The sequence below is a fragment of the Xiphophorus maculatus genome, chromosome 11, assembly GCF_002775205.1.
Source record: "Xiphophorus maculatus strain JP 163 A chromosome 11, X_maculatus-5.0-male, whole genome shotgun sequence".
NCBI lineage: Eukaryota > Metazoa > Chordata > Actinopteri > Cyprinodontiformes > Poeciliidae > Xiphophorus > Xiphophorus maculatus.
This window is the reverse complement of record NC_036453.1, coordinates 7,844,697-7,859,419: the sequence shown is the minus strand read 5'-3', so window position 1 is coordinate 7,859,419 and position 14,723 is coordinate 7,844,697. Positions and strand designations below refer to the sequence as shown.

The 14,723-nt window shown below is 38.5% G+C and overlaps 1 long non-coding RNA gene across 1 annotated transcript; it reads left to right on the top strand.

Annotated features, from left to right (window-relative positions):
* The first annotated feature begins 352 nt into the window (after positions 1 to 352).
* Positions 353 to 3,954, top strand: LOC111610021. Its single transcript, XR_002753461.1, has 5 exons — positions 353 to 684; positions 764 to 2,933; positions 3,056 to 3,171; positions 3,287 to 3,407; positions 3,559 to 3,954. It is a non-coding gene; the product is annotated as an uncharacterized LOC111610021 (long non-coding RNA).
* Positions 3,955 to 14,723: the final 10,769 nt, after the last annotated feature.

Sequence of the window (14,723 nt, the reverse complement as noted above, 5' to 3'; positions counted from 1 at the left end):
AATATAAAATTTCACTGTTTCTCTAAACTATTCTAAAACTGCATTAGAGATAAATTGTTGTTCTTACTAAAATGTACATTTTCAAAGCTTGAAACGTGTCTTCAGTCTTACATTATAAAAAATATATATAAATGTCACTATTTCCCTAAATTATTCTAAAACTATATTGGGGATAAACTGCTATTTTCACTAGCTTTATTAGGGTTTGAGATTTGGGCTGTTTTTGCAGTTGGCCAGGTTTTACCATTGAACTGGAAATTGTCAGATCTGGCAACCCTGTCGAACAGCGCCATGTTTGTCTTTTATGAGCGTGAGGCGCATGCGCCATACTGGATATAAATATGGCGCAGCTTCGACGTTAATTGTTTGAAAGACAAAAGACGGCGCGGCTCGTACCTGGCAGCCGGAGACATCGAGCTGGCGGTGTGATATTCATGAACTCTGGAACCCGGATTTAAAAATGATCTTTTCTGCTCTCCCAAGACGCGCGTCGTTCTTAATGCATAGCCTAAATTACGCAAAACTTTTTCCAATTGGTTTGGCAACACAAACCAATCCAACTGGAATGGTTTGTGTTGCCTGAGGCCTAATAAACTGGCGACTAAACTCACCTGCTGAGGATCGGCTAGAGTGGGCGAGCAGGCCGCGGGAGCGCCATGTTGGAAAAAGCTGCGTTGTTACTCGGTAAGTAAATTTTTGGAATCCTTACACTGAGTTATTTGTGTTGCTCCTGATTAAGTTATTGAAGCCATTTTTGTGGCAGAACCGAGCAGCAGATGAAGAGTGAGCCGACCTTGGCGTCTCAGGCGGTTTGTTTGGCTGATGGCGTCCCTGAAATATCTGTGGAGGAAAACAATGGCGTCTGGAACTAGCAGCAAATCGATCATGGATGTTAAGAGGATTTACAAGCAGGCTGAGGATCGCTTCAAGCTGCCTGGGGGATCCGCCCGACCCATCAAAGGTTGGTTAAGTCAAGCAACTGTTCGATGGCGGGTCCAGAAGACATCTCAGGGTAGGAGCTGCTGCGGGTTTGATGCTAGCTGCTGATGCTAACGCTGTTGAAGGCCAACGCTAGGCCTGATGCTGGTTTGGTTTGATTCTCCGCTGAGAGTCGATGAGCTGGGAAGGATTCTGCTGTTTAAAAGCCTTAAGTCTTGGTTGTGGTCATGTTGACCTGTGGAGGTTTAGGTGTAATTAGCATGTTGGAATCTGAAGTTCATGGTTAAAAATCGGAATTGCCTTAAAAGAAAGATGGCTGCCAAGGTTTTGGAGAATACAGTATAGAGGCTGCAGGAAGTCATTGAGTTAGATCAAGTAAATATCACTATAATAATCCTTGATACCATACCTACACATTATTGGTGATAATTCCATGTTTCTATGTTGCCATTTATTATAGCTGCATAAGATATTTGTCTTTTAGATGAATACCACATGTTTTTGGGTGGAAATGAGGTCTTTTACATTTCAATATACATACCTTTATTATTTTTTGCATGTACTTAATACTTAGTTTGAAACTTAATGTAAGTATTCAGAAATAGGGTCCATACTTAAATAATTTAACTCAAACAAATTTTATTTACGTCCAACAACTTAAACATGACAACCGGTTGTCTTTGCGTCAAACTCGTGGCCTCTTGTGATTTCATTTCTTCTGGACGATGACTTCATTTCTTCTGGACAACAATTTCATTTCTTCTGCAAGACGGAGATCAACAGAGATCTGCTGGAGGTCAGAGGTCACAGAAGTAATATTCACTGTCTAATCCACCCTCTCATTTGCAGGTTTTCAGATTAAATTAACAGTTTTCCTTCTAGAGAGCCAGTGGGACCTGTCTAAGAGTTTTTAGTCAGTTTTTAACCCAGTTTCTCTCCTAGACTAACATACCAGCATACATTGTGTTGCACCTAACTATTTTCTCTGATAAAGCCACAAAAGGAGCTTCTACTGCAACTAACGCTTTATTTTCTCCAATATAGAAATACTCCTGCAGCAGCTCTTTCTTTCTCTCTCTCTGCTCTGTCCTTTCTATTCCCCCGGGGGTCATGACAGATGGCCTTTCAGAACCACCTTCTGGTTCTGCTGGAGGTTAGTTCCTGTTAAAGGGAAGTTTTCCTCTCCACTGTCAGTACATACATCTTCATTATGAGGCACTGCCTAAGCTTATATAACTTTTAACCAATTAAAATAATTGGTGTAGTGATCTTTTTTTTCTCATTAGGGAAGTCTTCCTGTTAAAGGGAAGTTTTTCCTCTCCACTGTCACCATGTGCATCCTCAGTTTGTCTATAGTAATAATAGTTTCAAGCTCATGGTTCAGAATTTAAGGCGTTGTCAATACAATCTGAGCAAGAAGATATAAAAGCCAAACAAGTTTTTGTCGACATGAAGACTGAAGATCCTGTGGACATCAAGAAGGCCACTATGGCACTGGACTCTGAACCAAACCGTGGGAAATGTGGTTTGCTACGTCCTGTAGCCAATCCTCAAGACTTTGAAGTCATTGGAGGATTTCAAAGAAAATTGGTAACAGGTACAACAAAGCAGTTGATCTATTCCACAGTCTACGCAGGAAAATCTGGTAATCTATATGAAAGGTAGGTATTCTGGTCTCGGGTACAACAACCGTAACAAATCTGGGATTCTCTGGTCTGTGAACAAATGTGGAATTTATTGTAAAAGGCGTGTGGGCGCAAACGAGCGGCGGGGTAAAAGGCGTGTGGGCGCAAAGGAGCGGCGGGGTAAAAAGCTTGTGTAGAAAACGTGTGTGTGTGTGTGACGACAAAAACTGACTAGACCAACAACACATAAGGGAAAAGTCCTTCAGACAAACCCACAGGACCCTGCCCCCCCCACAACAACAAAGGATGCAGAAGGCCTTCATTGCACCCCACTGATGGATGACCATAATGACCCAAGAAATGCTGCAGGTATTTGTTTTAGTGATATTTAGAAGTATGAGTTTTTGAAACATGACTATTTACTCTGCGCAGCTAAAGGCATTGACCAGAAACCTGCATCCATCTGGTTGTCTTTCTGTCCTGTTGTTCAGGAATCTCCTGCATCATCTTGTTTTCGTCTCAGACTTGGCCCTTGTTGCCCCTCGTCGACCGCCGCAGGAGGCCCCTCGTCCCACTTCGCTGATTGATGACCTAAGAAAAGCTGCAGGTATTTGCTGTTAAATAATATTTTAAAGTGAGTTTTTCAAAAGCGATGACTTTGTTCTGAGCTGTTAAAGGGTTTGACCTGAAACCTGCATCCACCCTGTTTTTCTGTCCTTCAGGAATCCTCTCCATCGCCCCACCATCAACTGACTGAAAAGGCCTTCATCACCCCCGCTGATGGATGACCTTAGTGACTCTACTGTTGGGTTCAGTTGGTTTTCTGGAGGAAACCCTGCAAGTGTAAGGCAGACTCCTCCTGATTCATTTTGACTGAAACTCTCCCAGTTTTCTTTAAGTAATATTTCCAAGTATGACTTTTTGAAAAGTGATTTATACTGAGCTGTTGCAGAGGTTTTGACCTGAAACCTGTATCCATTTTGTGGTCCTTCAGGAATCCTCCTGGATGATCTTGATTTTGACTCTGATTTGGCCCTTCATTGCTCCACCATCGACCGAGGGAAGAGGCCTTCATCACATTTTTTTTTTTTTCTTAAGGACAGTTTTGTTCAAAGACTTAAAAAATCAAATTCTTTTGGATATTTAAAATGTCCTCCAGTTTTAGTGTTAAATGTTTGTTTCTTGTTCTTGAGAAAGTGTTTCATGGTTATTGCATTAAGGAAAAGCTCAGTCTGGTTTAGGTTTTCCTCTGTAGTTATGTTGCTGTAGGTTTAGGTTACTGGAGGATGAACTGATCACTTTTCTGTTTTACATTATTTGCTGTTATCTCCAATGGAGCTCCACCTGGTGTGGCGTTCTGATTGGCTGGTTCCTTCCTGGCGGAGGGCACCAGCTGGCATGATGCTGCCATCACCTAGCCGTTCTTCCTCTCCTGCTGTTAACTCTTCACTCCATGAATGTAGGAAGTTCTCCTGACCAGCTGACCTGTTGTGTCTCTGCTCTGTTTTCTCAGCTCCTTCTCGGCGGTGGTTTCAGATGGCTGCTGGTTCTGAGCCTGGTTCTGGTTCTGCTGAAGGTTTCTTCCTGTTAGAGGAGAGTTCTTCCTCTCCACTGTGGCTACATGCACGCTCCGTATGAGAAACTGATGTAAAGACAAGGACTCAACACAAGGGCGTAGCTGTGGCCCCCTGCTGGTCAGGAGGAGTGAATGCTGTAAGTAATGACTTCATGCAGTCTGCTGGGTTTCCTTCAGTATAAACTCTAAACTGTTTTAATTAATTTAACTTATTGTACTAATTATAATTGGGATATATGTGAACAAAAAAATTTCACTTCGAAGTGCGTTGAGACAATTGTTGTGAATTGGCGCTGTATAAAACTGAACACCTAAACCAACAAATGTGCCAAACCAATACAAACCCCCCCAACAACCAAAACAAACCCCCCCAACAACCAAAACAAACCCCCCCAACAACCAATACAAACCCCCCCAACAACCAATACAAACCCCCCAACAACCAAAACAAACCCCCCCAACAACCAAAACAAACCCCCCCAACAACCAAAACAAACCCCCCCAACAACCAATACAAACCCCCCAACAATCAACACAAACCCCCCCAACAACCAATACAAACCCCCCCCCCCAACAACCAAAACAAACCCCCCAACAATCAACACAAAACAAAAGCTGCATATTAAACAGTAAAATAACAAAGGTCTATTCAAATTTGTATTAATAATGATGATTCACTACAATGTTGTCGAGGCATTTTGAAGTCATTACAATTTGATCATGAATTCCAGTTGATCCAAGTTATCTATGCATTGGGTTCAGTTAATAAAACAGTTTAGAGTTTATACTGAAGGAAACCCAGCAGACTGCATGAAGTCATTACTTACAGCATTCATTCCTCCTGACCAGCAGGGGGCCACAGCTACGCCCTTGTGTTGAGTCCTTGTCTTTACATCAGTTTCTCATACGGAGCGTGCATGTAGCCACAGTGGAGAGGAAGAACTCTCCTCTAACAGGAAGAAACCTCCAGCAGAACCAGAACCGGGCTCAGAACCAGCAGCCATCTGAAACCACCGCCGAGAAGGAGCTGAGAAAACAGAGCAGAGACACAACAGGTCAGCTGGTCAGGAGAACTTCCTACATTCATGGAGTGAAGAGTTAACAGCAGGAGAGGAAGAACGGCTAGGTGATGGCAGCATCATGCCAGCTGGTGCCCTCCGCCAGGAAGGAACCAGCCAATCAGAACGCCACACCAGGTGGAGAAAAAAAATACAAGAAATAATGTAAACAGTTCATACCAATTCGATTATTTGTATAGACTGGTGATGCATTTAATTTCCCTTTGTGATCAAAGTATTTTTGAATTGTTCTATTACTCATTGTCCTGTTTGACCCCAAAGGTAATAAAACTTTTTAATTCTTATGTCGGTTTGTAATGAAAGGAACCTGAAACCAAGCTGAAGGCAGCCATTTTCCACCAGTTACTACTGTCAGGTCTTCCTCTACCATCACTGTTCTAACACCAGAGCGCCACCTTCAGGCCTCTCCCAGATCAGTTAAACTGTTTCTGGTTCCATTTTACCCCTCCGGGGGCTGCCACCTCATCGTGGTGGAGGGGTTTGAGTGTCCCAGAGATCCTAGGAGCCGTCTGCAGCCTCATGCTTCTGGTTGGCTCGGTCCGGCAGGGAAACGGCGCCAAGAGCGGCCCAGAGAAATGTAGAAATACAGAAACTGTGTGTTCCTGCTTAGATCTAGTGATGTAGACAGAAGTCAGGTTTTCTCCAGTGTTTCACCAGCCTGGTGGGCCACCAGGCTCTATTTGTCCCCACCAGGCTTATCTTAGTTTATTTTAAATGGGGATTTTTATTCACTATCTATCTTTGTAGGGCATTGAACTGGCTGAGGGTTATGCACCGACTGTGGCGTCCCTTCGGCTGCCTGGTGGCTTCATTCTGTTATTTCTCCATGTGATTCTCCGACTTTATGACTGAACATTTTGTAACCCAAACACACAGCGGGCCGCTGAAGGCCAGTTCATCAGCTCCATGTGTCGGGACTCATCCCCTGTTTGACTTTAGTATGGTTTGAATTCTCTAAATATTAAATAAATCACTAATGAATGAAAAAGATGATCTGGTTGGACTGGTATTTCTGTTGCTTTATTAGAAAATGTGGATTTAAAACTCTGAAATTGGTGAAAACATCTGTTTAAAATAGTGCTACATTAATAATCACATTTAGAAGAAATGAATGTAGTCTGGTTAACTTATACATTTTGATGTTACGTGTGTGTTTTATTTCTAACCTGAGCGCTGAAACACAGGCTGGTTTAAACTGAAATTACATAACGGTGTGTGTTGTGTAATGCTGCTGGCATGAGCAGTGCTCAACACTGCCACTAGGTGGTGCTCAAAACACACAAATCGTTTATGTCATTTTCGATAGAGATGACGTAAATCCTCTTTAGTACAAATAACGCTGATACTCATGTGGACTATTACCCGTTTTAAAAAAATGTTATAATAAAGTTAATAGCAACTGAACTGGATAAAATCTTTTCTGATAATTCAGGTTAAACCTCCCCAGGGCAGGAAGTGCTAAATGTTATGTAATATCTTTTTTTTTTTCCTTAAGATTTATTAAATGCATCTTAAATGTCTCTCCAGTCTTACAAACTGAACAAAGTTTAACGTTGATACACAACATAACATCCCTAATCCAGTAATTGTGCTCGTTCTGTATGAACTTTGCACATATATTTTAGGCATCTGGCCTACATGAAACGAGCCCTTGAGCGCCCTCTGCTGGACAAAGCAGCTTAGTGGAAATCCAAACAGTTGCAGTATTGGATTTAATTTCTCCCCCAAAACCTGTAAGCAGAGGTTAGGGTATCCAAAAATACTAAAGAGTTGAACTACTTCAAGATTTACTAACACTAAAATTACTTGAGTGGAGAAGTATTTTTTAAAAGGTCTACTCAAGTCCTAAGTGACTGATTGATTGAATTATCAATCACTTAATATTTAAAAATTACACCAGATGGACCCAAAAGTTAAGTGGACATTTTTAAGGACCAAAATGACAATAATTCATATAAATAACAAAATCAAGCAAAACTAAAATGTTTCCCAATCAGTTTCTGTCAATAAAAAAATGTGTTAAACTTTAACAGAAGCTGCAGGTTCGTCTGAGTCTGGTGAGTTAAAACATGTTTGTTTTTCATTCAGTGGGAAGAAAATCCAGAAATTTAACTCAAGAGTAAAAATACTTTATAATAAAATCAGTCAAGTAAAAGTTAAAAGTACAGCATAGTAAAAATGCTGCTCAAAGTACAAATTTTCAAACGTTACCCAAGTAAATGTAACTAGTTACTACCCAACTCTGCCTGTAACAATATTTTCATTCATACGCCGTGCTTTATTATCTTAAAGCAGATAAATGTTACGGCTGACAGCAATAGTGCAGATTAGATTTTTTTAAATATATATAAAAACTCTGAGCTGGCTTCAAAGGGGCTTTTCTATATTTAGTTTTTTTTCTGTATTTTTAATTACTCATAAGTTGGTGTTTTCAGAAAGAATAATAAACCAAATCAGTTTGGATGTGCTGCAGCGTAGAGATGAAACAGAACAAGCGGTCCTCTGAAGCAGAGTGGCAGCTCAGCTTCATAAACATAACAGGAAATATTTGGTTTGTCACTTTGCTTCGTCTGCTCAGATGAGCCAGATCTGATCTCAGATTAGGGGGAATTTGGCCTCAATTAAATCCTCATGAGAACGGAAATCGGATCCGTACTGTGCATCTCAAGCCTGTCACTACCTTCATTTCTCTGTTTAACATTCTTCTCTTTAAACTGATTGTATAAATTTGAGTGCTTTCTAAAGTTTTTGTCTAAATTGAAACCTGGCTTCTTTTTTTTTTTGTTTAATTTTATTACAGACCATGAAAAGATGATGATGATAAAATTATAATGTAGAGTTGGTCAATAAATTATGCAAATACAGTAAAAGAAAAAAATCTGTTTATATAATGTATGCTTTACTGCTTCACTTTAGAAATGCATTTTTTCCTTGGAATTTTGATTTTAACCTCAGAATTACCAGAAAATTAAATTCTAATTTTAAGTCCGATTTCTAAGGAAATAGACAGAATTTTGGCTTAAATCTCAGAATACTGAGTCAGAAATCTGTTTGTCTGTTAAAAACTGTAATATTACCCGATATAAACTATTTTTAATTAAATGGAACAGCGCCTCCTCGGTTTTCCACCTTAACCAATGTACACTCGCGTTGTGGCCAGAGGCGGTATTTCAGTTTCCTCTAAGCTTGTCAGGTGAGGTTAACAACTGTTGATTAAAGCTAAAAATCATCAAGGTTGGTCTGCTGTGCTGTTATACTAATTTTTCATAAGACCATATATATATAAAAATTTTCTATTTTAGTACATAAAAAATAGTTTCAGGACGATTTGAGGTCTAATTTAAATGAATAAGAGGTTCTGATTTTCCACAGTAACTGAGGATGTAGCTACGTGTTTGTTGGCTACGTTTGCTAACTTGTGGACCATCTTTGAAACATTTGCTTTGTTTTGAGTAAATCTTCTCAGCCCACTTCTCTACACCCTCTACACTCATGACTGTGTCTCCAACCTCCTCAGCAACAAGATCATAAAGTTTGCAGATGACACGACTGTTGTTGGTCTCATCTCAGGTGGGAAGGGGGAGCTGGAGTACAGGGATGAGGTGAAGCGGCTGTCAGAGTGGTGCAAAGTCAATAACCTGCTCCTCAACACCTCCAAAACAAAGGAGCTGGTGATCGACTTCAGGAAGAACAAAACGGACATCCAGCCTCTCACCATCAGTGGGACCTGTGTGGAGAGGGTCCCAGTGTTCAGGTTTCTGGGCATGGAGTTGGAGGACAAGCTAACCTGGAGCACCAACACCAAGGAGCTGTTGAAGAAGGCACAGCAGAGACTGTACTTTCTGAGAATACTCAAGAAGAACGGTCTCCCCTCAGACCTGCTGCAGGCCGTCTATCACTGCTCCATAGAGAGTGTGCTCACGTACGGTCTGTGTGTCTGGTACGGCAGCAGCACATCCGCGGACAAGAAGGCGCTCCAGAGGGTTGTTAGGGCAGCAGAGAGAACCATAGGCTGCCCCCTCCCCACTAAAAACCAGGACAAATCGCCTAAAACACAGTTTTTACCCGATGGCAATCATGGCACTAAATTCAAAGGCATAAGAACTTCTGCTCTTGACACCACTTTGTTAAAAATGTCAATTCTGTTGCGACACCTCCAGGTGCTGCAACCATCTTCTGATGTCTATTTATTTCTCATTTTGTACTATTCATGTCTTTATCTTGGTATATTATGTATATACACATAACCTGCATCTTAACTCGAGTCGAGCAAATCTCAATCTGTAATCTGTTGATGACAATGACAATAAATCTTATCTTATCTTATCTTCTGGCGTTTGATTTTACAAACAATATCAGCATATAAAGTACAGTCGATTTCTTCAGCAGAGTTAAATATTTTCATTTTCCTCATCTCCTTTGTCGTTAAACTTGGTCAACTGTTTCCTGCTGTCCAGCTTCGGTTGATGGTTGCTTGATATTGACCAGTTGTGAATATTTATTTTTGAATAAAAAACACAGTATATTTAACTAAGATGTTTTATTTTAATATATAAAATAAAACATAACTTAAGCAATTTTTTACACACACATTGCTTTGAATGTAAAAACATAATTATTTACCTCATTAACTGAGTTGCCAGGTTTAACTGCTAATCAGAAAACTAACTTAAATCATTCAAAGCAAGCATTTTAAAACACCTGCTCTGTTTTTGTTTCAGTAACGTATTGTTAAAACCGAAAGGCTGTTTAATTTGTGACTAAAAGTTGTGGAAAGCCTGAAGCTGCACCAGAAACAAACTTGTTGGTGTTTTTTTAAAAACTGTTAACGGTTTGAATTTAGGAAAACTATTGCCTGTTTTTCTTTTTATTTCCACATCTAGCAAGTGACTAAAATTAGTGGCAAGTTTTTCAAAGTGATCAGTTATTGTAACAGAAAATGGAATTAGGAATATCCTGGTTTTAGAAAAAGCTGTTTGGCTTAGACCTCATGATGATGTCCCCCCAAAATAAAGAGATCTTGATGTAATAAAACCTTATATTTGGTTACTATAGATTAAAAAATAAAACTCTACTTTCATTTCAAGATAAGTGTTGTATTTTACTCCAGCTCAGTTATTCAGTGTAACTTGTGTAACAGCATCAGTACTTTCACCTTAGATTTGACAGAACTTAGAAAAGTTAAAAGGAGTTGTATGTTAATGCAATGTTTATTTGTATGCCTTACCTTGTTTGTCCAGTTGTTGCACACTTTCATAAGCACCAAAACTGTATTATATCTGCTCATATTTTAGTCTGAAGGAACATTTTCAGATTCCTCTGGATGCAGTGAAGAAGCATCACCACCAGGGGGCAGCACAGGAAGGCGCCTCACGTTTACTGCCATCATTTAAAAGTTGTTAAATGATCAAAATATTAGTCATCTAAATTAGAAATATGTATTACGAATCATATTTGTTTTTCTGAAGGAAAACATAAAACAAACATTTTGTGTGCTGCTCACAGTAACAAAATGTGATTAATGGTCGTCTTAATTGAAGGATTTTATTTGATCAGCTCTTCAACTCTGTATATTAACGTTTCATGTTGTCTGGATTAAAGAAGGAAAAACATTTGATCTGAAAAGACGCTTCGCTCTGAACAGAAAATAAGTCAAAACTGTTTCAAATAAAATCACTGTCAGCCAAAACTCCTTCTAATTTGACCCAGTTCTTTGCATTTTAGTCAAAATGTTTATTTTCTTATTTAAATTGTTTTTTGCATAATGTATTTGTAAAATTGTATAAATGTGCCAATTTTTTATGGGATTAACCGTCAGAATAACAGCTTACTAAAATAATGGTTATTTTCAGAGCCATATCTGCTCATGTTTGTGTTGCATTCATCCCGGGAGAAACATCGGAATAAGTTTTAGTCTAATGAGCAAGTTTTATAAAACTATCATTTTATAAAAATGCTAAAATATTGGGAAGTACATGACGCCAGAACATTCAGTTAATAAATAAAACAATGATTAATTAGTCCAATAAAACATTATTTTCTGTTATATTTTTGCCTCTAGTCTGTTTTCCAGTGTAAGTCCATTGACCTTTCACCTCTCAGTGTGAGCTCATCCTCAGGGGTCGAACAGATTCAGTGTGTGAATCCCTCGCTGACATGAAAACACAACCTGGAGTTAAACCAGAGACACCTGGAGAGATTCATGCAGCTGGTTTCTCAGTTTCATTTTTCTCCTTGGTAAAAATCTTTGTGATGTTTTGTCTGGCAGGCTGAATGATATTCAAGGCTGTTATGAAGCTTTAGCTGCTCAGGGAGCCGTGACTAAACCTCAGATCTTCACAGGCAGCTTCAGATAACCGCTAATTTACTTTATGCTCATAACAAACATAATTGTGTTTTTCACCCACAGTTTACTAATGTTAGTCATCTTTATCAACCACATCTGTAGAATCTTTTGTCTAATATTTGAAGTGTAGAAGCAGCAGCAGCAGCGAGTCGTTTTTAAAAAGAATAATTCATTAGATTCGTTTTTGACTGACTCCGTTTCCCCGCGGCGTTCAAATCTGAGCCTGATTGACTGAAACGCCACAACAGCAGAGAAATCTACTGGGATCAGTGGAAACTGGTGGATAAAGAGGCTTACATTCAGCTAAATATTATTTATCAGTTAAGCTGACATTTATATACCCAGTGAGTTAATTTAGAAATTGATGAGACAAGTGTCAGAAAGTTGTTTGTCTTGGTTTCACAGAGCCGAAGATGATAAAGACAAAACTGGAGTAAATAACTCAAAGCAGCAAGTCCAGAATAATTGGAAAGGTTTTTTTTAATCAACTCTGATTTTCATCAGAAACTTACAGGCCTGTTTCAATAAGCAATAAATCAATGAATCTCATGATAAATTAAAATGAGCTCAGTGATTTCTTTCTCTTTCTACCAAAAACTGGATGATAAAAGATAAATCATGCAAATTTAAATTATTGAGCTCATTTTAATTTATCATGCAGTTAACTGATTTACTGCAATAGGCCTATAAATATATTTCCTTATTGAAGATGTTATAGTCCAGAGTTTCCCCCAGTAAACCTGCTGAGCCCGGCGGTCGGCGCGCCGAGGCGTCCACCGCTGGTCCACCGTGTTTTTGTAGTAAAAGATGTTAAGTAGACAGGAAATATAAAAGTATTACTGGGTAATTTCATGTTATGGGAAAACATAGACAGTGAAACGCTACCTAAACCCAGAACTAGTCTAAAAACAACAAATTAAAAAATACAATTAAAATGAATATCAATTATTTGAACTTCTGTTTAATCCAAATGAAGTCGGCGGCTCCATGAGGCCCTCAGGGCTTCAGGGGCCATAAATGATCATATTTTAACACAGATACATAAATGTAATATTTGTTTATTGAGATGATCAATGCTGCTAAATTTGATTTAATGGTTTCAGCATAAATTAAAAGATTTTAAATGGTTTAACATTTATATGCAAGATTTTAAGGAGCTGGCAAGTTTACATTGGAAAATTTCAAAGAAGAATATTCATAGTTAAACTGTTACCATAGCAACAATATGATGCTGTGAGTTTTAATCTTTGAGTTTGAGATTTTGAGTTTGTACACAAATACAAATTAACGGCAAAAAATGTGTCACTTTTTTGTCTATTGAAGGTTTTATTGATGAACGTATTTAGGGTGATGAATTAAATCCATATATTATATTTATGGATTGCACAGGTAGTCATTTATTTTGTCCTGTTGACATGCAGTCAGGCCTCACTATGCATGAATTAACGGTTCTACTGTAACATAAAGGATCCGTCTTTAAACAGCTAAACCTGGAGCTTCACTTCCTCCTCCTCAGTTTTTCCACTCGTGTCTCAGTGGGGAATACAAATGACTTTAGTCTGCTGCTCAGCTTGGAGGTTTCACTTTGGTCAATCAGGGCTGCCAATTAGTGCTGTCCTGTATGAGAAGAGGAGTTAGCCAACGGTTTCCTCCCCGATGTGACACATTGGTGGCAGAAGGAAACGGCAGCCATTTAACGGCTCTGTGCTGGAAGTTAATTAGTCCGACAATTTGTTGAGGAATCAATGAAGAGCAGTAAACTGTTTGCATAATGTGTTGGCAGCTGGATTTCATAGTGCTGCAGATCGACTTCAGTAGTCATTTAATATTTATCTACTTAACTTGAATATCCTAAATGCCTTTAGGCTGATTTAGTTTTCTCTGCTTTTTCATTTTAACTTCTGGCTACTAGTCTAGCCTCAGTTTTATTCAGTCAAAACGTCACTAGATTTAAACGTTTTGTTTGGTTGCAACGTCTTCCTGAAACAGTTTTTAAATTAGCTGAATGACGGCAGGATTTTAGGATCTGGCTTCCTGCATAATCTGATGGTTTGAAAAAAAGGGTCAGCTTTTTGTTACATGGACCAAAATTTTCAAGTCACAACAATTTGAAATCTAATTTTACCTGTTAAACAATAAACTTATCATGCAATAATTAAAATAACATATCCCCCCAAATTAAAAAAGATTTTGCACATTTGCCTTATTAAAAGAAATGCATTCAAATGTTTTTGGAATATATATATATATATATATATATATATATATATATATATATATATATATACAGTATATATGTGTATATATATATTTATAGTGCTGCATCAACTTTTGATGAATTTTAGTCCTGTTTAAGAAATTAAAGTCAGGTGCACCAAAGTCTGGTTTTATAGTGAACTGGAAAACATCTGTTCAGTGACTTTTACCCAAAACCAACATTAATGGGATCCAGTGCTTCTTAATTGGCTACTGACTCAGAAACAAACAAAAAAATTTTATTGAAGCAAAATAAATGACTCAGATTTAAGAAAATGTAACAGAACCAGAAAAAAGTGAACTTGAGTGTTGCTGTTTCATGAATTAGTGGATGGGAAATAAAACCAGGCTACAATTAAAGAATTCAGAAAATCTGAGAGCAAAACATTTCATAATTTGAACAAATCTAGAAAACTGAATCTGGTAAACAACGTTTGAAGTAGAAAAGTTTGTTTTATGACTGGAATTAAAATACTGTTTTGCATCAGTAACTTTCACTCTGGCCTGTTTTCACCCCAAATAACTGCAGAGGAAAACTGTTCAGCTAACATTGGAGTTTCCAACGGCGGCTGAAAATTTGATTAATGAGCTAAATTATGATTGAACTTCTAGGGCCTTAATGAAACTTTACTGAGATTCTTTGTTTCAGCAGCAGCTGTGGTGAACAGAAGAGTTTTTAATTGAAGAACTGTTTGTCATTCCTGTTTAATGTCTCTGTTTGGACATTTTGATTTTGATGGTCTCGTGTTTTCATTATAGACACTGTAAATGGAAATGGAGACTTGCTCTTTCATGTTTTTGGTTTGGTGCCACTTCAGTCGATCCAACTCCTCCAGCTTCGTTCCCACCTGCAGACTCAGGTTTCTGTACATAAACGGAGTTGTTGACAGTAACTTGCAGCC